Source organism: Pseudophryne corroboree, unplaced genomic scaffold (genome assembly GCF_028390025.1).
Source record: "Pseudophryne corroboree isolate aPseCor3 unplaced genomic scaffold, aPseCor3.hap2 scaffold_943, whole genome shotgun sequence".
Classification (NCBI taxonomy): domain Eukaryota; kingdom Metazoa; phylum Chordata; class Amphibia; order Anura; family Myobatrachidae; genus Pseudophryne; species Pseudophryne corroboree.
Window position 1 is genome coordinate 52132 of NW_026970523.1, and position 23301 is coordinate 75432.

General features: G+C 47.1%; 16 non-coding genes and 1 pseudogene across 16 annotated transcripts; 10 read left to right on the forward strand and 7 right to left on the reverse strand.

Moving 5' to 3' along the window:
- Positions 1-2352: 2352 nt before the first annotated feature.
- LOC135047855 (U1 spliceosomal RNA) lies at positions 2353-2515 on the reverse strand. Its single transcript, XR_010239829.1, has one exon. It is a non-coding gene; the product is annotated as a U1 spliceosomal RNA (small nuclear RNA).
- Positions 2516-2667: 152 nt separating this feature from the next.
- LOC135047814 (U1 spliceosomal RNA) lies at positions 2668-2831 on the reverse strand. The gene has a single exon (XR_010239798.1). It is a non-coding gene; the product is annotated as a U1 spliceosomal RNA (small nuclear RNA).
- Positions 2832-3505: 674 nt separating this feature from the next.
- On the reverse strand, positions 3506-3661 carry LOC135047869 (U1 spliceosomal RNA). The gene has a single exon (XR_010239838.1). It is a non-coding gene; the product is annotated as a U1 spliceosomal RNA (small nuclear RNA).
- A 2361-nt stretch (positions 3662-6022) lies between these two features.
- Positions 6023-6186, forward strand: LOC135047926 (U1 spliceosomal RNA). The gene has a single exon (XR_010239895.1). It is a non-coding gene; the product is annotated as a U1 spliceosomal RNA (small nuclear RNA).
- A 152-nt stretch (positions 6187-6338) lies between these two features.
- On the forward strand, positions 6339-6473 carry LOC135047862 (U1 spliceosomal RNA; annotated as a pseudogene).
- Positions 6474-7175: 702 nt separating this feature from the next.
- LOC135047907 (U1 spliceosomal RNA) lies at positions 7176-7339 on the forward strand. Its single transcript, XR_010239876.1, has one exon. It is a non-coding gene; the product is annotated as a U1 spliceosomal RNA (small nuclear RNA).
- A 152-nt stretch (positions 7340-7491) lies between these two features.
- On the forward strand, positions 7492-7654 carry LOC135047861 (U1 spliceosomal RNA). The gene has a single exon (XR_010239834.1). It is a non-coding gene; the product is annotated as a U1 spliceosomal RNA (small nuclear RNA).
- A 670-nt stretch (positions 7655-8324) lies between these two features.
- Positions 8325-8488, forward strand: LOC135047909 (U1 spliceosomal RNA). The gene has a single exon (XR_010239878.1). It is a non-coding gene; the product is annotated as a U1 spliceosomal RNA (small nuclear RNA).
- Positions 8489-8640: 152 nt separating this feature from the next.
- LOC135047846 (U1 spliceosomal RNA) lies at positions 8641-8804 on the forward strand. Its single transcript, XR_010239823.1, has one exon. It is a non-coding gene; the product is annotated as a U1 spliceosomal RNA (small nuclear RNA).
- A 668-nt stretch (positions 8805-9472) lies between these two features.
- LOC135047939 (U1 spliceosomal RNA) lies at positions 9473-9636 on the forward strand. The gene has a single exon (XR_010239907.1). It is a non-coding gene; the product is annotated as a U1 spliceosomal RNA (small nuclear RNA).
- Positions 9637-9788: 152 nt separating this feature from the next.
- LOC135047863 (U1 spliceosomal RNA) lies at positions 9789-9951 on the forward strand. The gene has a single exon (XR_010239835.1). It is a non-coding gene; the product is annotated as a U1 spliceosomal RNA (small nuclear RNA).
- A 671-nt stretch (positions 9952-10622) lies between these two features.
- On the forward strand, positions 10623-10786 carry LOC135047810 (U1 spliceosomal RNA). The gene has a single exon (XR_010239794.1). It is a non-coding gene; the product is annotated as a U1 spliceosomal RNA (small nuclear RNA).
- Positions 10787-17414: 6628 nt separating this feature from the next.
- LOC135047895 (U5 spliceosomal RNA) lies at positions 17415-17530 on the reverse strand. Its single transcript, XR_010239864.1, has one exon. It is a non-coding gene; the product is annotated as a U5 spliceosomal RNA (small nuclear RNA).
- A 275-nt stretch (positions 17531-17805) lies between these two features.
- Positions 17806-17921, reverse strand: LOC135047875 (U5 spliceosomal RNA). Its single transcript, XR_010239844.1, has one exon. It is a non-coding gene; the product is annotated as a U5 spliceosomal RNA (small nuclear RNA).
- Positions 17922-18207: 286 nt separating this feature from the next.
- Positions 18208-18323, reverse strand: LOC135047891 (U5 spliceosomal RNA). Its single transcript, XR_010239860.1, has one exon. It is a non-coding gene; the product is annotated as a U5 spliceosomal RNA (small nuclear RNA).
- Positions 18324-18593: 270 nt separating this feature from the next.
- On the reverse strand, positions 18594-18709 carry LOC135047886 (U5 spliceosomal RNA). Its single transcript, XR_010239855.1, has one exon. It is a non-coding gene; the product is annotated as a U5 spliceosomal RNA (small nuclear RNA).
- Positions 18710-18853: 144 nt separating this feature from the next.
- On the forward strand, positions 18854-19016 carry LOC135047925 (U1 spliceosomal RNA). The gene has a single exon (XR_010239894.1). It is a non-coding gene; the product is annotated as a U1 spliceosomal RNA (small nuclear RNA).
- The last annotated feature ends 4285 nt before the right edge of the window (positions 19017-23301 follow it).

Genomic DNA, 23301 nt, shown 5'->3' on the forward strand with positions numbered 1-23301 from the left:
TAAACCACGTGGAGTTCGTGGGGAATTCGGTTCTCGGAGAACCGAACCCGCTCCTCTCTACCTTATACCCATATATTTTTTTATTTTCAATCTAAGCCCCTGCAGTTTTCTGTAAGCATCTGCTTCGCTATGATGATCAACAAGTCACAAGGGCAAACACTCAGGGCTTGAGGCGTAGATCTTAGGACCAGCTGCTACAAGCATGGCAGAGGTGTCACTATCACTGGTGACACCCAGAGAGGTGGCGAAGGAGATTGTAATGCAGTGCGCGCAGATAAGCAGCGCAATGGTAAAAAGGAGGCATGGTTTCATAGGTAGGGGCGTGGCCTGGTGGCCTGAATCTACATTTTGTTGCTCCGGGTGTCCCGGGGGTTGGGGGCTGCACCCGGGGACTAGTGTGTGAGCGGTGCTGGCTCCTGCACAGTGACAGGACATGGCCACCCAGCATGACGCCTCCCTTCTTGACCAATCTGTAATTGCAGTTGCACTGCAGTTCAGCGTGATCATAAAAAATGGTGTAGCCTCCTGCTGGTGCAGACTGTATGTGCGCGCAGGAAGCCGCCACCATTTTTGTGATCACAGCGGCTGAATGTGATGTCATACAGCCGCTGTGACCACGCCCCCTGTGTCTCCTCCGTTGCAGACCCCATTTTGAAGCCTTGCCCCCGCACCGCTCCATCCCTGACTTGGAAATGGAGTGTTGCTGACCCCCCTCTCCCCCCCTGCCCCGATTGACAGGCAGAGGCGATCGCATTCTCTGCGGGGTGCCGCAGAAAATGCAGGCACATGCGTATGCTCTTAGCAATTTTTGCAGTTGGATCGCTTACTGTGATTGCAATCCAACCTGAATCAGGCCCTATTACCTATCACAATGCGCTGCGGGCAGTACAAAATTGGTTTAATATGGGAGAAAAAACCCCAGACCTGTGCTCCTTAACTGTACCTGGTGGCTCGTGGAGCGGCTGCCCAGTAATCAGTGTCCACGCCAGTGCGCACACGGTCCACCCCCTACGGCCACGCTCCCCTTCATCAGCGGCCTCGTGATCCGGAAGGGCGGTGCGTGTGTGACTGACCTTAGGAAGAAACCGGAGCCTCCGCTGCAGTGACCCAGCAACCAGGGCACGGGAGTATACAGCGCCGCTGGGAGTGATGAAGCTGCAGTAAAGATGTCTATTAGACCTAGCCTGCTGCAGCCCTTGTAGATTCTCATAAAAAAAGTTCTTATTTTCTTGTCAAAATTAATAGCTAAGAATAGGCTGCCTGAGGCAGGCCCCTGTTAAGTGGCCTGCTACTGAAGGCACCAACTACAAACTGAGCTCCCTGTTCATGGAAGCGGGGTTATAGAGGAGAATGCGCTGAGCATCTTGGGAACAGTCAAAAGCTTTGAGCCGGTTGGTGCCTCAGATCAAGATCCTACTCTACACCCCAATGTGAATCCTTGTGGAGTCCAGTGTACCCCACAGAAGAAATTAATGTGTCACACCCATTGGCAGCAACCTTAGAATAGCTGCTGACGGGCACAATTGAGAAAGGAAGGGGGGGGGACATTTGAATCCAGCACATAGATGCAATTCAAATATGTAATTTGAACCTTCCTATTTTAAAATATAATGGATGAACTTCACCCTGTGATAACAATCTTCATGATATAGAGATCTCATATGCAAAATAAGTATGAGTTGGGATAGGGCTGGGGAGGGTGGCTGCTCGGGCAAGCCCCTCCCCCGTCAAGTTAAGGAGATTCAACTGAGGAAGCACAAGGGAACTCTCGTCTGGGGACAACAACTGCAGGGAGACCACATTTTTTCAGATGAACATGGGAGGGCGGAAGGCTGCCTAATACTGAAGCACCATCAAATATCAAACCATATGCAATAACTAGTACAAGCATTCCTGGGGGAAGGTCTGCAGGAGACGAATTTGCATACGGTGATGTCATCCAAGCAGTGGGCCAAAGTTGGCTGGAACCCTCATCTGCATATGAAAAGAGAAAAGGGTTATGCAGGGCATGGCGGCCTTTTGCGGCGCTTGGATGACCCCTAGTTCGCATTAAACACCTCCACCCTCCTTCGGTGTGGGGCTCATGTTGGCTATGCCCCAGCCCCTGAAGCATTCAAGCTGATTTCTTGCAGCAGCTGGGCACTGTAACAGCTCCAGAGCTGCTCTGTAAGGCAAATAAAAGGGTGTGGGCCCTGCAGCACTACCTGTAGTTCGCATTGTGCGTTGGAAGGCACAAAGTAAGCAGACGGGAGAAGTCAGGATAGTGCGCAAGGGCATAGAAGGGAGCGGCTCAAGAAAAGAGAAGTGGAAACAGACAGCAAACTAGGCTGGAGAGAGACCTGAGACAAAGAGATCTGAATTATACGAGAGCCGACCAGGGGAAACACAAATTATGCAGTCAAGTTTCCCATATTTGGGGAAATCGCAGGGGCAGCACACCCAGAGTGCAATGGTTGAGCCTTGCCCTGGGAGAAGCACCTTCAAGATCATAGTATCTCACCTGGCAGGTAAGTAGGAGTTGGGCTAGAGCTGGGGAGGGTCGCTGCTCGGGCACCCCCCTGTCAAGTGAAGGAGATCCAACTGAGGCAGCACAATGGAACTCTCGAAAGAAGAACAAGGCTAGAGGAAGATCTGAGACAAAGAAATCTGACTTTTACCAGAGCTGACCAGCGGAAAACACAAACACAGTCCCCAACTACCACAAATAATGCAGGCGAGTTTCCCACATTTGGGTAAATCACAGGGGTCAGCATACCCAGAATGCAATGAATGAACCTCACCCTGGGTGAACAATTTTCATGACCATGGTGTCTCCTATGCAAAATAAGTATGATTTGGGATAGGGCTGGGGAGGGCCGCTGCTCAGGCACATCTCTGTCAAGTAAAGGAGATTCAACTGAGGCAGCACAAGGGAACTCTCATATGGGGACAACAACTGCAGGGAGAACACATATTTTCAGATGAACATGGGAGGGCAGAAGGCTGCCTAATACTGAAGCACCCCCAAACAACAAACCAAATGCAACAACTAGTGCAAGCATTCCTGGGGGAAGGCCTGCAGCAGATGGATTTGCATATGGTGATGTTATCCAAGCAGTGGGTCAAAGTTGGCTTCAACCCTCATCTGCATATGAAAAGAGAAAAGGGGCGTGCAGGGCATGGCGGCCTTTTGCGGTGCTTGGATGACCCCTAGATCGCATTAAACACCCCCACCCTCCTTTGGTGTGGGGCTCATGTTGGCCATGCCCCATCCCATGAAGCATTCAAGCTGATTTCTTGCAGCAGCTGGGCACTGTAACAGCTCCAGAGCTGCTCTGTAAGGCAAGTAAAAGGGTGTGGGCCCTGCAGCACTACCTGTAGTTTGCATTGTGCATTGGAAGGCACAAAGTAAGCAGACGGGAGGAGAAGTCAGGATAGTGCACAAGGGTATAGAAGGGAGGGGCTCAAGAAAAAAGAAGTGGAAACAGAGAGCAAACTAGGCTGGAGAGAGACCTGAGACAAAGAGATCTGAATTATACGAGAGCCGACCAGAGGAAACACAAATTATGCAGTCAAGTGTCCCACATTTGGGGAAATCGTAGGAGCAGCACACCCAGTGTGCAATGGGTGAGCCTTGCCCTGGGAGAAGCACCTTCCTGATTATAGTATCTCACCTGGGTGTGCTGCCCCTGCGATTTCCCCAAATGTGGGAAACTTGACTGCATAATTTGTGTTTCCCCTGGTCGGCTCTCATATAATTCAGATCTCTTTGTCTCAGGTCTCTCTCCAGCCTAGTTTGCTGTCTGTTTCCACTTCTTTTTTCTTGAGCCCCTCCCTTCTATACCCTTGTGGACTATCCTGACTTCTCCTCCTGTCTGCTTACTTTGTGCCTTCCAATGCACAATGCAAACTACAGGTAGTGCTGCAGGGCCCACACCCTTTTACTTGCCTTACAGAGCAGCTCTGGAGCTGTTACAGTGCCAAGCTGCTGCAAGAAATCAGCTTGAATGCTTCAGGGGCTGGGGCATGGCCAACATGAGCCCCACACCGAAGGAGGGTGGGGGTGTTTAATGCGAACTAAGGGTCATCCAAGCGCCGCAAAAGGCCGCCATGCCCTGCATACCCCTTTTCTCTTTTCATATGCAGATGAGGGTTCCAGCCAACTTTGGCCCACTGCTTGGATGACATCACTATATGCATATCCGTCTTCTGCAGACCTTCCCCCAGGAATGATTGTACTAGTTGTTGCATTTGGTTTGTTGTTTGGGGGTGCTTCAGTATTAGGCAGCCTTCTGCCCTCCCATGTTCATCTGAAAATATGTGTTCTCACTGCAGTTGTTGTCCCCAGATGAGAGTTCCCTTGTGCTGCCTCAGTTGAATCTCCTTTACTCTAAAACTTGTAAAACTTAGCAAAAGTGTTTACTAAATAGCTGCTCGGCAAAGTTGCAATGCCGAGACTCCCCGACCAGCTGCCCAGGATGAACCCACCTTTCTAGTAGAATGGGTCTTCACCTAATTCAGTAACGGCAATCCTGCCGTGGAATGAGCATGCTGAATCTTACCACAGATCCAGCGCATAATTGTCTACATGGAAGCAGGACACCCAATCCTGTTGGGAGCATACAGGACAAACAGAGCCTCTGTTTTCCTAATCTGAACCGTTCTGGTGACATAAATTTTCAAAGTTCTGACCACAGCCAGAGACTTTGACTCAACGAAGGTGTCAGTGGCCAAAGGCACCATGTGGAAAGATGAACCACCTTCGGCAGAAATAGTTGACGTGTCCTCAATTCTGCTCTATCTTCATGAAATATCAAATAAAGGCTCTTGTGATACTGCATGGTTTGTACTGTTTTCCATGTGCTCCCAGATCTTTCAAGCAAGAAGCATGGTCAAGAAAGTTCTGTTTGAAAAGAAACAACATTTACTGTCATTGTTATAGAATTTGGGAGAAAAAACAAGAAGAAATCTGCACTGTTGACGCACTGGACAGAATGAATGAATCATAAAATATAACCTTTATTAAGTATGTATTAAAATTGGATAAATATTAATATTATTATCCCAAACTGCAGTGAAACATAAAGGTTAAAATCACAGAACTAACATACATGTGCATAAGAAGAATAAAGAGATGTGAAAAAAAGGTTTAAAAAGCGTGTCCGTGTGTGATTATTTTTGAAGGCACAACCCTGGCGGGGTTGTTTATATAGATATATATGTTGCTAATAATCACTTTCTAGCGTAATGTTATTAAATAGCTGTTAGTATCTATGTCGTCAGGTACCACTGGGTCGTATCCTATATACTCCTGTGGGAAACTTGACTGCATAATTTGTGTTTCCCCTGGTCGGCTCTCGTATAATTCAGATCTCTTTGTCTCAGGTCTCTCTCCAGCCTAGTTTGCTGTCTGTTTCCACTTCTCTTTTCTTGAGCCGCTGCCTTCTATGCCCTTGTGCACTCTCCAGACTTCTCCTGTCTGCTTACTTTGTGCCTTCCAACGCACAATGCAAACTACAGGTAGTGCTGCAGGGCCCACACCCTTTTACTTGCCTTACAGAGCAGCTCTGGAGCTGTTACAGTGCCCAGCTGCAGCAAGAAATCAGCTTGAATGCTTCAGGGGCTGGGGCATAGCCAACATGAGCCCCACACCGACGGAGGGTGGAGGTGTTTAATGCAAACTAGGGGTCAGCCAAGCGCCGCAAAAGGCCGCCATGCCCTGCATGCCCCTTTTCTCTTTTCATATGCAGACGAGGGTTGAAGCCAACTTTGACCCACTGCTTGGATGACATCACCATATGCAAATCCATCTGCGGCAGGCCTTCCCCCAGGAATGCTTGCACTAGTTGTTGCATTTGGTTTGTTGTTTGGGGGTGCTTCAGTATTAGGCAGCCTTCTGCCCTCCCATGTTCATCTGAAAATATGTGTTCTCCCTGCAGTTGTTGTCCCCAGATGAGAGTTCCCTTGTGCTGCCTCAGTTGAATCTCCTTTACTTGACAGAGATGTGCCTGAGCAGCGGCCCTCCCCAGCCCTATCCCAAATCATACTTATTTTGCATAGGAGATACCATGGTCATGAAGATTGTTCTCCCAGGGTTAGGTTCATTCATTGCGTTCTGGGTATGCTGACCTCTGTGATTTCCCCAAATGTGGGAAACTCAACTGCATTATTTGTGGTAGTGGGGGACTGTGTTTGTGCTTTCCTCTGGTCAGCTCTGGTAAAAGTCAGATTTCTTTGTCTCAGATCTTCCTCTAGCCTTGTTCTTCTTTCAAGAGTTCCCTTGTGCTGCCTCAGTTGGATCTCCTTCACTTGACAGGGGGGTGCCCGAGCAGCGACCCTCCCCAGCTCTAGCCCAACTCCTACTTACCTGCCAGGTGAGATACTATGATCATGAAGTTGCTTCTCCCTGGGCAAGGCTCACCCATTGCACTCTGGGTGTGCTGCCCCTGCGATTTCCCCAAATATGGGAAACTTGATTGCATAATTTGTGTTTCCCCTAGTCGGCTCTCATATAATTCAGATCTCTTTGTCTCAGGTCTCTCTCCAGCCTAGTTTGCTGTCTGTTTCCACTTCTTTTTTCTTGAGCCCCTCCCTTCTATACCCTTGTGCACTATCCTGACTTCTCCTCCTGTCTGCTTACTTTGTGCCTTCCGATGCACAATGCAAACTACAGGTAGTGCTGCAGGGCCCACACCCTTTTACTTGCCTTACAGAGCAGCTCTGGAGCTGTTACAGTGCCAAGCTGCTGCAAGAAATCAGCTTGAATGCTTCAGGGGCTGGGGCATGGCCAACATGAGCCCCACACCGAAGTAGGGTGGGGGTGTTTAATGCGAACTAAGGGTCATCCAAGCGCCGCAAAAGGCCGCCATGCCCTGCATACCCCTTTTCTCTTTTCATATGCAGATGAGGGTTCCAGCCAACTTTGGCCCACTGCTTGGATGACATCACTGTATGCAAATCCGTCTTCTGCAGACCTTCCCCCAGGAATGCTTGTACTAGTTGTTGCATTTGGTTTGTTGTTTGGGGGTGCTTCAGTATTAGGCAGCCTTCTGCCCTCCCATGTTCATCTGAAAATATGTGTTCTCCCGGCAGTTGTTGTCCCCAGATGAGAGTTCCCTTGTGCTGCCTCAGTTGAATCTCCTTTACTTGACAGAGATGTGCCTGAGCAGCGGCCCTCCCCAGCCCTATCCCAAATCATACTTATTTTGCATAGGAGATACCATGGTCATAAAGATTGTTCTCCCAGGGTGAGGTTCATTCATTGCATTCTGGGTATGCTGACCCCTGTGATTTCCCCAAATGTGGGAAACTCAACTGCATTATTTGTGGTAGTGGGGGACTGTGTTTGTGTTTTCCTCTGGTCAGCTCTGGTAAAAGTCAGATTTCTTTGTCTCAGATCTTCCTCTAGCCTTGTTCTTCTTTCGAGAGTTCCATTGTGCTGCCTCAGTTTGATCTCCTTCACTTGACAGGGGGGTACCCGAGCAGCGACCCTCCCCAGCTCTAGCCCAACTCCTACATAACTGCCAGGTGAGATACTATGATCATGAAGGTGCTTCTCCCAGGGCAAGGCTCACCCATTGCACTCTGGGTGTGCTGCTCCTGCGATTTCCCCAAATGTGGGAAACTTGACTGCATAATTTGCGTTTCCCCTGGTCGGCTCTCGTATAATTCAGATCTCTTTGTCTCAGGTCTCTCTCCAGCCTAGTTTGCTGTCTGTTTCCACTTCTCTTTTCTTGAGCCGCTGCCTTCTATGCCCTTGTGCACTCTCCTGACTTCTCCTGTCTGCTTACTTTGTGCCTTCCAACGCACAATGCAAACTACAGGTAGTGCTGCAGGGCCCACACCCTTTTACTTGCCTTTCAGAGCAGCTCTGGAGCTGTTACAGTGCCCAGCTGCTGCAAGAAATCAGCTTGAATGCTTCAGGGGCTGGGGCATAGCCAACATGAGCCCCACACCGACGGAGGGTGGAGGTGTTTAATGCGAACTAAGGGTCATCCAAGCGCCGCAAAAGGCCGCCATGCCCTGCATACCCCTTTTCTCTTTTCATATGCAGATGAGGGTTCCAGCCAACTTTGGCCCACTGCTTGGATGACATCACCGTATGCAAATACGTCTTCTGCAGACCTTCCCCCAGGAATGCTTGTACTAGTTGTTGCATTTGGTTTGTTGTTTGGGGTGCTTCAGTATTAGGCAGCCTTCTGCTCTCCCATGTTCATCTGAAAATATGTGTTCTCCCTGCAGTTGTTGTCCCCAGATGAGAGTTCTCTTGTGCTGCCTCAGTTGAATCTCCTTTACTTGACAGAGATGTGCCTGAGCAGCGGCCATCCCCAGCCCTATCCCAAATCATACTTATTTTGCATAGGAGATACCATGGTCATGAAGATTGTTCTTCCAGGGTGAGGTTCATTCATTGCATTCTGGGTATGCTGACCCCTGTGATTTCCCCAAATGTGGGAAACTCGACTGCATTATTTGTGGTAGTGGGGGACTGTGTTTGTGCTTTCCTCTGGTCAGCTCTGGTAAAAGTCAGATTTCTTTGTCTCAGATCTTCCTCTAGCCTTGTTCTTTTTTTGAGAGTTTCCTTGTGCTGCCTCAGTTGGATTTCCTTCACTTGACAGGGGGGTGCCCGAGCAGCGACCCTCCCCAGCTCTAGCCCAACTCCTACTTACCTGCCAGGTGAGATACTATGATCAGGAAGGTGCTTCTCCCAGGGCAAGGCTCACCCATTGCACTCTGGGTGTGCTGCTCCTACGATTTCCCCAAATGTGGGACACTTGACTACATAATTTGTGTTTCCTCTGGTCGGCTACTCGTATAATTCAGATCTCTTTGTCTCAGGTCTCTCTCCAGCCTAGTTTGCTGTCTGTTTCCACTTCTCTTTTCTTGAGCCCCTGCCCTTGCCCTTGTGCACTCTCCTGACTTCTCCTGTCTGCTTACTTTGTGCCTTCCAACGCACAATGCAAACTACAGGTAGTGCTGCAGGGCCAACACCCTTTTACTTGCCTTACAGAGCAGCTCTGGAGCTGTTACAGTGCCCAGCTGCTGCAAGAAATCAGCTTGAATGCTTCAGGGGCTGGGGCATAGCCAACATGAGCCCCACACCGACGGAGGGTGGAGGTGTTTAATGCGAACTAAGGGTCATCCAAGCGCCGCAAAAGGCCGCCATGCCCTGCATACCCCTTTTCTCTTTTCATATGCAGATGAGGGTTCCAGCCAACTTTGGCCCACTGCTTGGATGACATCACCGTATGCAAATCCGTCTTCTGCAGACCTTTTCCCAGGAATGCTTGTACTAGTTGTTGCATTTGGTTTGTTGTTTGGGGGTGCTTCAGTATTAGGCAGCCTTCTGCTCTCCCATGTTCATCTGAAAATATGTGTTCTCCCTGCAGTTGTTGTCCCCAGATGAGAGTTCCCTTGTGCTGCCTCAGTTGAATCTCCTTTACTTGACAGGGATGTGCCTGAGCAGCGGCCCTCCCCAGCCCTATCCCAAATCATACTTATTTTGCATAGGAGATACCATTGTCATGAAGATTGTTCTCCCAGGGTGAGGTTCATTCATTGCATTCTGGGTATGCTGACCCCTGTCATTTCCCCAAATGTGGGAAACTCGACTGCATTATTTGTGGTAGTGGGGGACTGTGTTTGTGCTTTCCTCTGGTCAGCTCTGGTAAAAGTCAGATTTCTTTGTCTCAGATCTTCCTCTAGCCTTGTTCTTTTTTCGAGAGTTTCCTTGTGCTGCCTCAGTTGGATCTCCTTCACTTGACAGGGGGGTGCCCGAACAGCGACCCTCCCCAGCTCTAGCCCAACTCCTACTTACCTGCCAGGTGAGATACTATGATCAGGAAGGTGCTTCTCCCAGGGCAAGGCTCACCCAATGCACTCTGGGTGTGCTGCTCCTACGATTTCCCCAAATGTGGGACACTTGATTACATAATTTGTGTTTCCTCTGGTCGGCTCTCGTATAATTCAGATCTCTTTGTCTCAGGTCTCTCTCCAGCCTAGTTTGCTGTCTGTTTCCACTTCTCTTTTCTTGAGCCGCTCCCTTCTATGCCCTTGTGCACTATCCTGACTTCTCCCGTCTGCTTACTTTGTGCCTTCCAACGCACAATGCAAACTACAGGTAGTGCTGCAGGGCCCACACCCTTTTACTTGCTTTACAGAGCAGCTCTGGAGCTGTTACAGTGCCCAGCTGCAGCAAGAAATCAGCTTGAATGCTTCAGGGGCTGGGGCATAGCCAACATGAGCCCCACACCGAAGGAAGGTGGAGGTGTTTAATGCAAACTAGGGGTCATCCAAGCGCCGCAAAAGGCCGCCATGCCCTGCACACCCCTTTTTTATTTTCATATGCAGACGAGGGTTGAAGCCAACTTTGACCCACTGCTTGGATGACATCACCATATGCAAATCCATCTGCTGCAGGCCTTCCCCAAGGAATGCTTGCACTAGTAGTTGCATTTGGTTTGTTGTTTGGGGGTGCTTCAGTGTTAGGCAGCCTTCTGCCCTCCCATGTTCATCTGAAAATATGTGTTCTCCCTGCAGTTGTTGTCCCCAGATGAGAGTTCCCTTGTGTTGCCTCAGTTGAATCTCCTTTACTTGACAGAGATGTGCCTGAGCAGCGGCCCTCCCCAGCCCTATCCCAAATCATACTTATTTTGCATAGGAGATACCATGGTCATGAAGATTGTTCTCCCAGGGTGAGGTTCATTCATTGCACTCTGGGTATGCTGACCCCTGTGATTTCCCCAAATGTGGGAAACTCGACTGCATTATTTGTGGTAGTGGGGGACTGCGTTTGTGCTTTCCTCTGGTCAGCTCTGGTAAAAGTCAGATTTCTTTGTCTCAGATCTTCCTCTAGCCTTGTTCTTCTTTCGAGAGTTCCCTTGTGCTGCCTCAGTTGGATCTCCTTCACTTGACAGGGGGTGCCCGAGCAGCAATCCTCCACAGCTCTAGCCCAACTCCTACTTACCTGCCAGGTGAGATACTATGATGTTCACTGTTAGGGCAATCAGGATGTGGAATTCCCTGCCAGGGAAGGTGGTAATGGCGGACTCTGTAATTGGATTTAAAAAAGGAATGGATACATTTCTGAATGAAAAAGCTATCCAAGGTTATAATACTTAAAATATCAACATGGTTAATCCGGGGGTAACATGAGTTATAGTAGCTAACTAGTCATAAAACATTATTCAGCAAGTATGTAGAATCATCACAACTTAAAACAGGTTGAACACGATGGGCAATTTGCCTCTATTCAACCTCAAAAACTATGTTACTATATGTTACTATATTACTATGTTACTGTAGTATACAGAACACCACAATGTAATGAGCAGTGATAGTGAGCACTGATGAGGATACTAGAACTGACACTGAGCAGCAAGATGCAGCACTGGACTATTAGTAATGTACTGTAGTATGCTGAGCACCACAATGCAGCACAAGACAATGAGCAGTGATACTGAGCACTGATGAGGATACTACTGAGAACTGACACTGAGCAGGAGAGACACACTACTAGTATTACTGAGCAGCAATAAGTAACCACTGATACTGAGCACTGATATTGAGATTTCCACTGAGAGAACATAGCCACGTCCTCTCCGCTCTCTCTTCAATGCACGAGTAAAAATGGCGGCAACGCGCAGCTCTTTATATGGAATCCGAATCTCGAGAGAATCCGACAGCGGGATGATGACATTTTCCCTTGTTCAGGTTTTCCGAGTCAGGCGGGAACAACCGAGCCTGCCTCGGACCAGTGTAAACCACATGGAGTTCGTCGGGAATTCGGTTCTCGGAGAACCGAACCCGCTCCTCTCTACCTTATACCCATCAATTTTTTTATTTTCAATCTAAGCCCCTGCAGTTTTCTGTAAGCATCTGCTTCGCTATGATGATCAACAAGTCACAAGGGCAAACACTCAGGGCTTGAGGCGTAGATCTTAGGACCAGCTGCTACAAGCATGGCAGAGGTGTCACTATCACTGGTGACACCCAGAGAGGTGGCGAAGGAGATTGTAATGCAGTGCGCGCAGATAAGCAGCGCAATGGTAAAAAGGAGGCATGGTTTCATAGGTAGGGGCGTGGCCTGGTGGCCTGAATCTACATTTTGTTGCTCCGGGTGTCCCGGGGGTTGGGGGCTGCACCCGGGGACTAGTGTGTGTGCGGTGCTGGCTCCTGCACAGTGACAGGGCATGGCCACCCAGCATGACGCCTCCATTCTTGACCATGCTGTAATTGCAGTCGCACTGCAGTTCAGCGTGATCATAAAAAATGGTGTAGCCTCCTGCTGGTGCAAACTGTATGTGCGCGCAGGAAGCCGCCACCATTTTTGTGATCACAGCGGCTGAATGTGATGTCATACAGCCGCTGTGACCACGCCCCCTGTGTCTCCTCCGTTGCAGACCCCATTTTGAAGCCTTGCCCCCGCACCGCTCCATCCCTGACTTGGAAATGGAGTGTTGCTGACCCCCCTCTCCCCCCCCCGCCCCGATTGACAGGCAGAGGCGATCGCATTCTCTGCGGGGTGCCGCAGAAAATGCAGGCACATGCGTATGCTGTTAGCAATTTTTGCAGTTGGATCGCTTATTGTGATTGCATTCCAACCTGAATCAGGCCCTATTACCTATCACAATGCGCTGCGGGCAGTACAAAATTGGGTTAATATAGGAGTAAAACTCCCAGACCTGTGCTCCTTAACTGTACCTGGTGGCTAGTGGAGCGGCTGCCCAGTAATCAGTGTCCACGCCAGTGCGCACACGGTCCACCCCCTACGGCCACGCTCCCCTTCATCAGCGGCCTCGTGATCCGGAAGGGCGGTGTGTGTGTGACTGACCTTAGGAAGAAACTGGAGCCTCCGCTGCAGTGACCCAGCAACCAGGGCACGGGAGTATACAGCGCCGCTGGGAGTGATGAAGCTGCAGTAAAGATGTCTATTAGACCTAGCCTGCTGCAGCCCTTGTAGATTCTCATAAAACAAGTTCTTCTTTTCTTGTCAAAATTTATAGCTAAGAATAGGCTGCCTGAGGCAGGCCCCTGTTAAGTGGCCTGCTACTGAAAGCACCAACTACAAACTGAGCTCCCTGTTCATGGAAGCGGGGTTATAGAGGAGGATGCGCTGAGCATCTTGGGAACAGTCAAAAGCTTTGAGCCGGTTGGTGCCTCAGATCAAGATCCTACTCTACACCCCAATGTGAATCCTTGTGGAGTCCAGTGTACCCCACAGAAGAAATTAATGTGTCACACCCATTGGCAGCAACCTTAGAATAGCTGCTGACGGGCACAATTGAGAAAGGAAGGGGGGGGGGGGGACATTTGAATCCAGCACATAGATGCAATTCAAATATGTAATTTGTACCTTCCTATTTTAAAATATAATGGATGAACCTCACCCTGTGAGAACAATCTTCATGATCAAGAGATCTCATATGCAAAATAAGTATGAGTTGGGATAGGGCTGGGGAGGGTGGCTGCTCGGGCAGCCCCTCCCCCGTCAAGTTAAGGAGATTCAACTGAGGACGCACAAGGGAACTCTCGTCTGGGGACAACAACTGCAGGGAGACCACATCTGTTCAGATGAACATGGGAGGGTGGAAGGCTGCCTAATATTGAAGCACCATCAAATATCAAACCATATGCAACAACTAGTACAAGCATTCCTGGGGGAAGGTCTGCAGAAGACGGATTTGCATACGGTGATGTCATCCAAGATGTGGGCCAAAGTTGGCTGGAACCCTCATCTGCATATGAAAAGAGAAAAGGGGCATGCAGGGCATGGCGGCCTTTTGCGGTGCTTGGATGACCCCTAGTTCGCATTAAACACCCCCACCCTCCTTTGGTGTGGGGCTCATGTTGGCCATGCCCCATCCCCTGAAGCATTCAAGCTGATTTCTTGCAGCAGCTGGGCACTGTAACAGCTCCAGAGCTGTTCTGTAAGGCAAGTAAAAGGGTGTGGGCCCTGCAGCACCACCTGTAGTTCGCATTGTGCGTTGGAAGGCACAAAGTAAGCAGACGGGAGGAGAAGTCAGGATAGTGCGCAAGGGCATCCTTTTCTCTTAGTCCGTAGAGGATGCTGGGGTCACATTAAGAACCATGGGGTATAGACGGGATCCGCAAGAGACATGGGCACTTTAAGACTTTCAAAGGGTGTGAACTGGCTCCTCCCTCTATGCCCCTCCTCCAGACTCCAGTTATAGGAACTGTGCCCAGGGAGACGGACATTTCGAGGAAAGGATTTATTGTTAAACTAAGGTGAGCATCTTACCAGCTCACACCTTAAGCATGCCGCAGAACGTGGCATTCAACAGAACACAAGCCAACGGCATGAACAATTGCAGCAAAAAGCTGACCAGAACCATAACATAACATGTGTATAACCACAAGTAATAACTGCAGACACAGTATGGACTGGGACGGGTGCCCAGCATCCTCTACGGACTAAGAGAAAAGGATTTACCGGTAGGTATTAAAATCCTATTTTCTCATACGACCTAGAGGATGCTGGGGTCACATTAAGAACCATGGGGTTATACCAAAGCTCTTGAACGGGTGGGAGAGTGCGTACGACTCTGCAGCACCGAATGACCCAACTTGAGGTTATCATCAGCCAAGGTATCAAACTTGTAAAACTTAGCAAAAGTGTTTACTAAATAGCTGCTCGGCAAAGTTGCAATGCCGAGACTTCCCGACCAGCTGCCCAGGATGAACCCACCTTTCTAGTAGAATGGGTCTTCACCTAATTCAGTAACGGCAATCCTGCCATGGAATGAGCATGCTGAATCTTACCACAGATCCAGCGCATAATGGTCTACATGGAAGCAGGACACCCAATCCTGTTGGGAGCATACAGGACAAACAGAGCCTCTGTTTTCCTAATCTGAACCGTTCTGGTGACATAAATTTTCAAAGTTCTGACCACAGCCAGAGACTTTGACTCAACGAAGGTGTCAGTGGCCAAAGGCACCATGTGGAAAGATGAACCACCTTCGGCAGAAATTGTTGACGTGTCCTCAATTCTGCTCTATCTTCATGAAAGATCAAATAAAGGCTCTTGTGATACTGCATGGTTTGTACTGTTTTCCATGTGCTCCCAGATCTTTCAAGCAAGTAGCATGGTCAAGAAAGTTCTGTTTGAAAAGAAACAACATTTACTGTCATTGTTATAGAATTTGGGAGAAAAAACAAGAAGAAATCTGCACTGTTGACGCACTGGACAGAATGAATGAATCATAAAATATAACCTTTATTAAGTATGTATTAAAATTGGATAAATATTAATATTATTATCCCAAACTGCAGTGAAACATAAAGGTTAAAATCACAGAACTAACATACATGTGCATAAGAAGAATAAAGAGATGTGAAAAAAAGGTTTAAAAAGCGTGTCCGTGTGTGATTATTTTTGAAGGCACAACCCTGGCGGGGTTGTTTATATAGATATATATGTTGCTAATAATCACTTTCTAGCGTAATGTTATTAAATAGCTGTTAGTATCTATGTCGTCAGGTACCACTGGGTCGTATCCTATATACTCCCTTCACTCAATAGGGGTTACCTCCCGGGAAGCCATCCCCATTGGCGAATTTGTGGGGGTGATTGAGTATAACCGGTAAGCTAACCTCCAATTTGTGGGGTGCTTAGGTAGATGGGGATCACTTATTTCTCTGTGTCCCCTAAGACTATATTCCTAAATTCAATACCACAGGGGGATAGCTTTCTATATCGGATAAGGAATCACTTGATAGGGAAATCTCTATGCATCATGGAAAGATCATATTTATTAATATCCAAACTAAAAAAATGATGAATAGCTTTAATTTAGCTGTTTAGATATAGTTAATTGGCGAGATATACCAACAGGTGCGGTTGCCTTAAGGAATATGGCAATTCCAATATAAATAGCAGCCCTCCTTCATATAATCAGCCAGATCTTATTAAATCTGGTCCAGATATAGCCGTTCAGATATACTTAATTGACAACATATATCAATCGGTGGGGTTGCCTTAAGGAATATAGCAATTCCAATTCTCATATAAATAGCAACCTTCCTTCATATATTCAGCCAGATCTTATTTAATCTGATCTAGGCGTAGGCAATAATGCTTTCCTTAGAGGTATAGCCACCTCAATTCTTATTAGGAAGCAAAGTGTCTGTCATAATGGTTTATCCAATTCATCTAAGAAATAATATATTCCATGTGTCAGAGATTCATTACTCTCTATTTACACTGTTAAAGAGTTAATTCTTATTATGTTACAGTGTAATGAAATTATCATATAGGGAGATGTGGCAATTCCATGTGCTATATATATAATAACCCTTAGTGGTCCAGATTCCACAATGAGGAATTTTCTTATAAACCGCTGAAACACACAGCTGTTTGACTGACTTCCAAATATATCTATCTCACTTTGTAACAGTCTTATGATAGAGAAACTGTTACATATTCGGTCACTTAGTTATCTAAAGGTAAACAGACTCAGTGTGAGGGTAATATAATATATCAAATGCGCTGTCAATAATCGTGGTAACTGGTGTAATAATGTGGTATATTGAGTATGCTAGTAAGGCATATAACTGCTCTCCAGCCTTTAAGTGTTACCAATCAATTTGTTACACTGTAAAGGATTTATGGTGTCCTGTTAGGACATGCAGCTGCTAGGCTGACTCAAAGATTTATCCATTTGTAACAATTATGTAACAGTTATATACATGTTACTGGTATTACATAGAAATAGTATGACACAGGCCAGCAGTCCCATGTGTCTAGATTCCACAATAGGAGATTTTCTTTGTCTTATAAACTGCTGGAACACACAGCTGCTAGACTGACTTCAAATATATATATTACTTTGTAACAGTCTTATAGTAAAGAGACTGTTACACACTGTCATTTAGTTATCTCAAGGTTAGCAGATTCTGTGTGAGGATAGTGTTCTGTTAGAACATGCAGCTGCTAGGCTGACTCATAGAAAATGTATCCATTTGTAACAAATGACACATACAGCATTAAATTAATATCTATAGCAGCCCATGTGACATCTCTACTCTTATCATAATTGTCTGGTTATTGTCAATCTGGACAGCAGGAGTGATATATATTCACTAGTCCCAATATCCCATCATATAAATATACCCACACTGATATACTTTCTTATCAAGAGTTATTAGTAGCTATCTGTATGCACTTTAGACATTGTATCTGCTAAGTGACATCATATCTAGTGTATTCCTTTCTTATAGCTCAGCTTCTATTCCCTATTAGTGGAGACTAACAGCTAACATCATAATCATATATTTTTGTTTTATAACATTTCACATGAGTCAAATACACGCGGACTCGCCGTGCCCTACACGTGTGTTTCACTGCATCTATGGCAACTTACATTAAAGCTAACAAGAAAGCACACTCGTTCTGTCTTTAAACTGATAAAAGAAACCCCAATAATATGGGGCATGCAAAAATTGAGATAAAACTCAGTTTTGCTCCTCTCCACGGAAATCTTTAATAAAAGGCGAAATATTTGTTAGTTCTGAAGAGAAACCAGAGCATGACCAAGATTCCACCTGTCGCCTGAGTGCCATGCCAGCAGTTCTCATTGAGCTCAAAGTGAGCACCCAATTTGAAAGAAAGATAGCAGATTTCTCACCAGGCTTCCCCTAGCTATAAACATGGTTTGTACTCTTTTCCATGTGTTCCCAGATCTTTCAAGCAATTAGTATAGTCAAGAAAGTTCTGTTTGAAAAGAAACAAACATTTACTGTCATTTCTATGCAAATGAGCTTACATTAAAGCACACTCGTTCTATCTTTAAACAGATAAAATAAAACCCCAATAAGATGGGGAATGCAAAATTTGAGATAAAACTCAGTTTTGCTCCTCTCCACGGAAATCTTTAGTAAAAGGCGAAAGATTTGTTCGTTCTGAAGAGAAACCAGAGCATGACCAAGATTCCACCTGTCGCCTGAGTGCCATGCCAGCAGTCCTCATTCAGCTCAAAGTGAGCACCCAATTTGAAAGAAAGAAAGCAGATTTCTCACCAGGCTTCCCCTTGCTATAAGCATGGTTTGTACTCTTTTCCATGTGCTCCCAGATCTTTCAAGCAAGTAGCATGGTCAAGAAAGTTCTGTTTGAAAAGAAACAGACATTTACTGTCATTGTTATACAAATAAACTTACATTAAAGCCAACAAGAAAGCACACTCATTCTGTCCTTAAACTGATAAAAGAAACCCCAATAATATGGGGCATGCAAAAATTGAGATAAAACTCAGTTTTGCTCCTCTCCACGGAAATCTTTAATAAATGGCGAAAGATTTGTTCATTCTGAAGAGAAACCAGAGCATGACCAAGATTCCACCTGTCGCCTGAGTGCCATGCCAGCAGTCCTCATTCAGATCAAAGTGAGCGCCCAATTTGAAAGAAAGCAGATTTCTCACCTGGCTTCTCCTTGCTATAAGCATGGTTTGTACTGTATTCCATGTGCTCCCAGATCTTTCAAGCAAGTAGCATGGTCAAGAAAGTTCTGTTTGAAAAGAAACAAACATTTACTGTAATTTCTATGCAAATGAGCTTTCATTAAAGCACACTCATTCTATCTTTAAACCGATAAAAGAAAATCCAAAAAGATGGGGCATGCAAAAATTGAGGTAAAACTCAGTTTTGCTCCTCTCCACGGAAATCTTTAGTAAAAGGCGAAAGATTTGTTCGTTCTGAAGAGAAACCAGAGCATGACCAAGATTTTCATCTGAAAATATGTGTTCTCCCTGCAGTTGTTGTCCCCAGATGAGAGTTCCCTTGTGCTGCCTCAGTTGAATCTCCTTTACTTGACAGAGATGTGCCTGAGCAGCGGCCCTCCCCAGCCCTATCCCAAATCATACTTATTTTGCACAGGAGATACCATGGTCATGAAGATTGTTCTCCCAGGGTGAGGTTCATTCATTGCATTCTGGGTATGCTGACCCCTGTGATTTCCCCAATGTAGGAAACTCGACTGCATTATTTGTGGTAGTGGGGGACTGTGTTTGTGCTTTCCTCTGGTCAGCTCTGGTAAAAGTCAGATTTCTTTGTCTCAGATCTTCCTCTAGCCTTGTTCTTCTTTCGAGAGTTCCCTTGTGCTGCCTCAGTTGGATCTCCTTCACTTGACAGGGGGTGCCCGAGCAGCAATCCTCCACAGCTCTAGCCCAACTCCTACTTACCTGCCAGGTGAGATACTATGATCTTCACTGTTAGGGCAATCAGGATGTGGAATTCCCTGCCAGGGAAGGTGGTAATGGCGGACTCTGTAATTGGATTTAAAAAAGGAATGGATACATTTCTGAATGAAAAAGCTATCTAAGGTTATAATACTTAAAATATCAACATGGTTAATCCGGGGGTAACATGAGTTATAGTAGCTAACTAGTCATAAAACATTATTCAGCAAGTATGTAGAATCATCACAACTTAAAACAGGTTGAACACGATGGGCAATTTGCCTCTATTCAACCTCAAAAACTATGTTACTATATGTTACTATATTACTATGTTACTGTAGTATACAGAAAACCAAAATGCAATGAACAGTGATAGTGAGCACTGATGAGGATACTAGAACTGACACTGAGCAGCAAGATGCAGCACTGGACTATTAGTAATGTACTGTAGTATGCTGAGCACCACAATGCAGCACAAGACAATGAGCAGTGATACTGAGCACTGATGAGGATACTACTGAGAACTGACACTGAGCAGGAGAGACACACTACTAGTATTACTGAGCAGCAATAAGTAACCACTGATACTGAGCACTGATATTGAGATTTCCACTGAGAGAACATAGCCACGTCCATTCCGCTCTCTCTTCAATGCACGAGTAAAAATGGCGGCAACGCGCAGCTCTTTATATGGAATCCGAATCTCGCGAGAATCCGACAGCGGGATGATGACATTTTCCCTTGTTCAGGTTTTGCGAGTCAGGCGGGAACAACCGAGCCTGCCTCGGACCAGTGTAAACAACGTGGAGTTCGTGGGGAATTCGGTTCTCGGAGAACCGAACCCGCTCCTCTCTACCTTATACCAATCAATTTTTTTATTTTCAATCTAAGCCCCTGCAGTTTTCTGTAAGCATCTGCTTCGCTATGATGATCAACAAGTCACAAGGGCAAACACTCAGGGCTTGAGGCGTAGATCTTAGGACCAGCTGCTACAAGCATGGCAGAGGTGTCACTATCACTGGTGACACCCAGAGAGGTGGCGAGGGAGATTGTAATGCAGTACGCGCAGATAAGCAGCGCAATGGTAAAAAGGAGGCATGGTTTCATAGGTAGGGGCGTGGCCTGGTGGCCTGAATCTACATTTTGTTGCTCCGGGTGTCCCGGGGGTTGGGGGCTGCACCCGGGGACTAGTGTGTGAGCGGTGCTGGCTCCTGCACAGTGAAAGGGCATGGCCACCCAGCATGACGCCTCCCTTCTTGACCATGCTGTAATTGCAGTCGCACTGCAGTTCAGCGTGATCATAAAAAATGGTGTAGCCTCCTGCTGGTGCAGACTGTATGTGCGCGCAGGAAGCCGCCACCATTTTTGTGATCACAGCGGCTGAATGTGATGTCATACAGCCGCTGTGACCACGCCCCCTGTGTCTACTCCGTTGCAGACCCCATTTTGAAGCCTTGCCCCCGCACCGCTCCATCCCTGACTTGGAAATGGAGTGTTGCTGACCCACCTATCCCCCCCCGCCCCGATTGACAGGCAGAGGCGATCGCATTCTCTGCGGGGTGCCGCAGAAAATGCAGGCACATGCGTATGCTCTTAGCAATTTTTGCAGTTGGATCGCTTATTGTGATTGCAATCCAACCTGAATCAGGCCCTATTACCTATCACAATGCGCTGCGGGCAGTACAAAATTGGGTTAATATAGGAGAAAAACCCCCAGACCTGTGCTCCTTAACTGTACCTGGTGGCTAGTGGAGCGGCTGCCCAGTAATCAGTGTCCACGCCAGTGCGCACACGGTCCACCCCCTACGGCCACGCTCCCCTTCATCAGCGGCCTCGTGATCCGGAAGGGTGGTGTGTGTGTGACTGACCTTAGGATGAAACCGGACCCTCCGCTGCAGTGACCCAGCAACCAGGGCACGGGAGTATACAGCGCCGCTGGGAGTGATGAAGCTGCAGTAAAGATGTCTATTAGACCTAGCCTGCTGCAGCCCTTGTAGATTCTCATAAAACAAGTTCTTCTTTTCTTGTCAAAATTTATAGCTAAGAATAGGCTGCCTGAGGCAGGCCCCTGTTAAGTGGCCTGCTACTGAAGGCACCAACTACAAACTGAGCTCCCTGTTCATGGAAGCGGGGTTATAGAGGAGAATGCACTGAGCATCTTGGGAACAGTCAAAAGCTTTGAGCCGGTTGGTGCCTCAGATCAAGATCCTACTCTACACCCCAATGTGAATCCTTGTGGAGTCCAGTGTACCCCACAGAAGAAATTAATGTGTCACACCCATTGGCAGCAACCTTAGAATAGCTGCTGACGGGCACAATTGAGAAAGGAAGGGGGGGGGGGGGACATTTGAATCCAGCACATAAATGCAATTCAAATATGTAATTTGTACCTTCCTATTTTAAAATATAATGGATGAACCTCACCCTGTGAGAACAATCTTCATGATCAAGAGATCACATATGCAAAATAAGTATGAGTTGGGATAGGGCTGGGGAGGGTGGCTGCTCGGGCAGCCCCTCCCCCGTCAAGTTAAGGAGATTCAACTGAGGAAGCACAAGGGAACTCTCGTCTGGGGACAACAACTGCAGGGAGACCACATCTTTTCAGATGAACATGGGAGGGCGGAAGGCTGCCTAATACTGAAGCACCATCAAATATCAAACCATATGCAACATCTAGTACAAGCCTTCCTGGGGGAAGGTCTGCAGCAGACGGATTTGCATACAGTGATGTTATTCAAGCAGTGGGCCAAAGTTGGCTGGAACCCTCATCTGCCATTAAAAGAGAAAAGGGGCGTGCAGGGCATGGCGGCCTTTTGCAGTGCTTGGATGACCCCTAGTTCTCATTAAACACCCCCACCCTCCTTTGGTGTGGGGCTCATGTTGGCCATGCCCCATCCCCTGAAGCATTCAAGCTGATTTCTTGCAGCAGCTGGGCACTGTAACAGCTCCAGAGCTGTTCTGTAAGGCAAGTAAAAGGGTGTGGGCCCTGCAGCACCACCTGTAGTTTGCATTGTGCGTTGGAAGGCACAAAGTAAGCAGACGGGAGGAGAAGTCAGGATAGTGCGCAAGGGCATCCTTTTCTCTTAGTCCGTAGAGGATGCTGGGGTCACATTAAGAACCATGGGGTATAGACGGGATCCGCAAGAGACATGGGCACTTTAAGACTATCAAAGGGTGTGAACTGGCTCCTCCCTCTATGCCCCTCCTCCAGACTCCAGTTATAGGAACTGTGCCCATGGAGACGGACATTTCGAGGAAAGGATTTATTGTTAAACTAAGGTGAGCATCTTACCAGCTCACACCTTAAGCATGCCGCAGAACGTGGCATTCAACAGAACACAAGCCAACGGCATGAATAATTGCAGCAAAAAGCTGACCAGAACCATAACACAACATGTGTATAACCACAAGTAATAACTGCAGACACAGTATGGACTGGGACGGGTGCCCAGCATCCTCTACAGACTAAGAGAAAAGGATTTACCGGTAGGTATTAAAATCCTATTTTCTCATACGACCTAGAGGATGCTGGGGTCACATTAAGAACCATGGGGTTATACCAAAGCTCTTGAACGGGTGGAAGAGTGCGTACGACTCTGCAGCACCGAATTACCCAACTTGAAGTTATCATCGGCCAAGGTATCAAACTTGTAAAACTTAGCAAAAGTGTTTACTAAATAGCTGCTCGGCAAAGTTGCAATGCCGAGATTCCCCGACCAGCTGCCCAGGATGAACCCACCTTTCTAGTAGAATGGGTCTTCACCTAATTCAGTAACGGCAATCCTGCCATGGAATGAGCATGCTGAATCTTACCACAGATCCAGCGCATAATGGTCTACATGGAAGCAGGACACCCAATCCTGTTGGGAGCATACAGGACAAACAGAGCCTCTGTTTTCCTAATCTGAACCGTTCTGGTGACATAAATTTTCAAAGTTCTGACCACAGCCAGAGACTTTGACTCAACGAAGGTGTCAGTGGCCAAAGGCACCATGTGGAAAGATGAACCACCTTCGGCAGAAATTGTTGACGTGTCCTCAATTCTGCTCTATCTTCATGAAAGATCAAATAAAGGCTCTTGTGATACTGCATGGTTTGTACTGTTTTCCATGTGCTCCCAGATCTT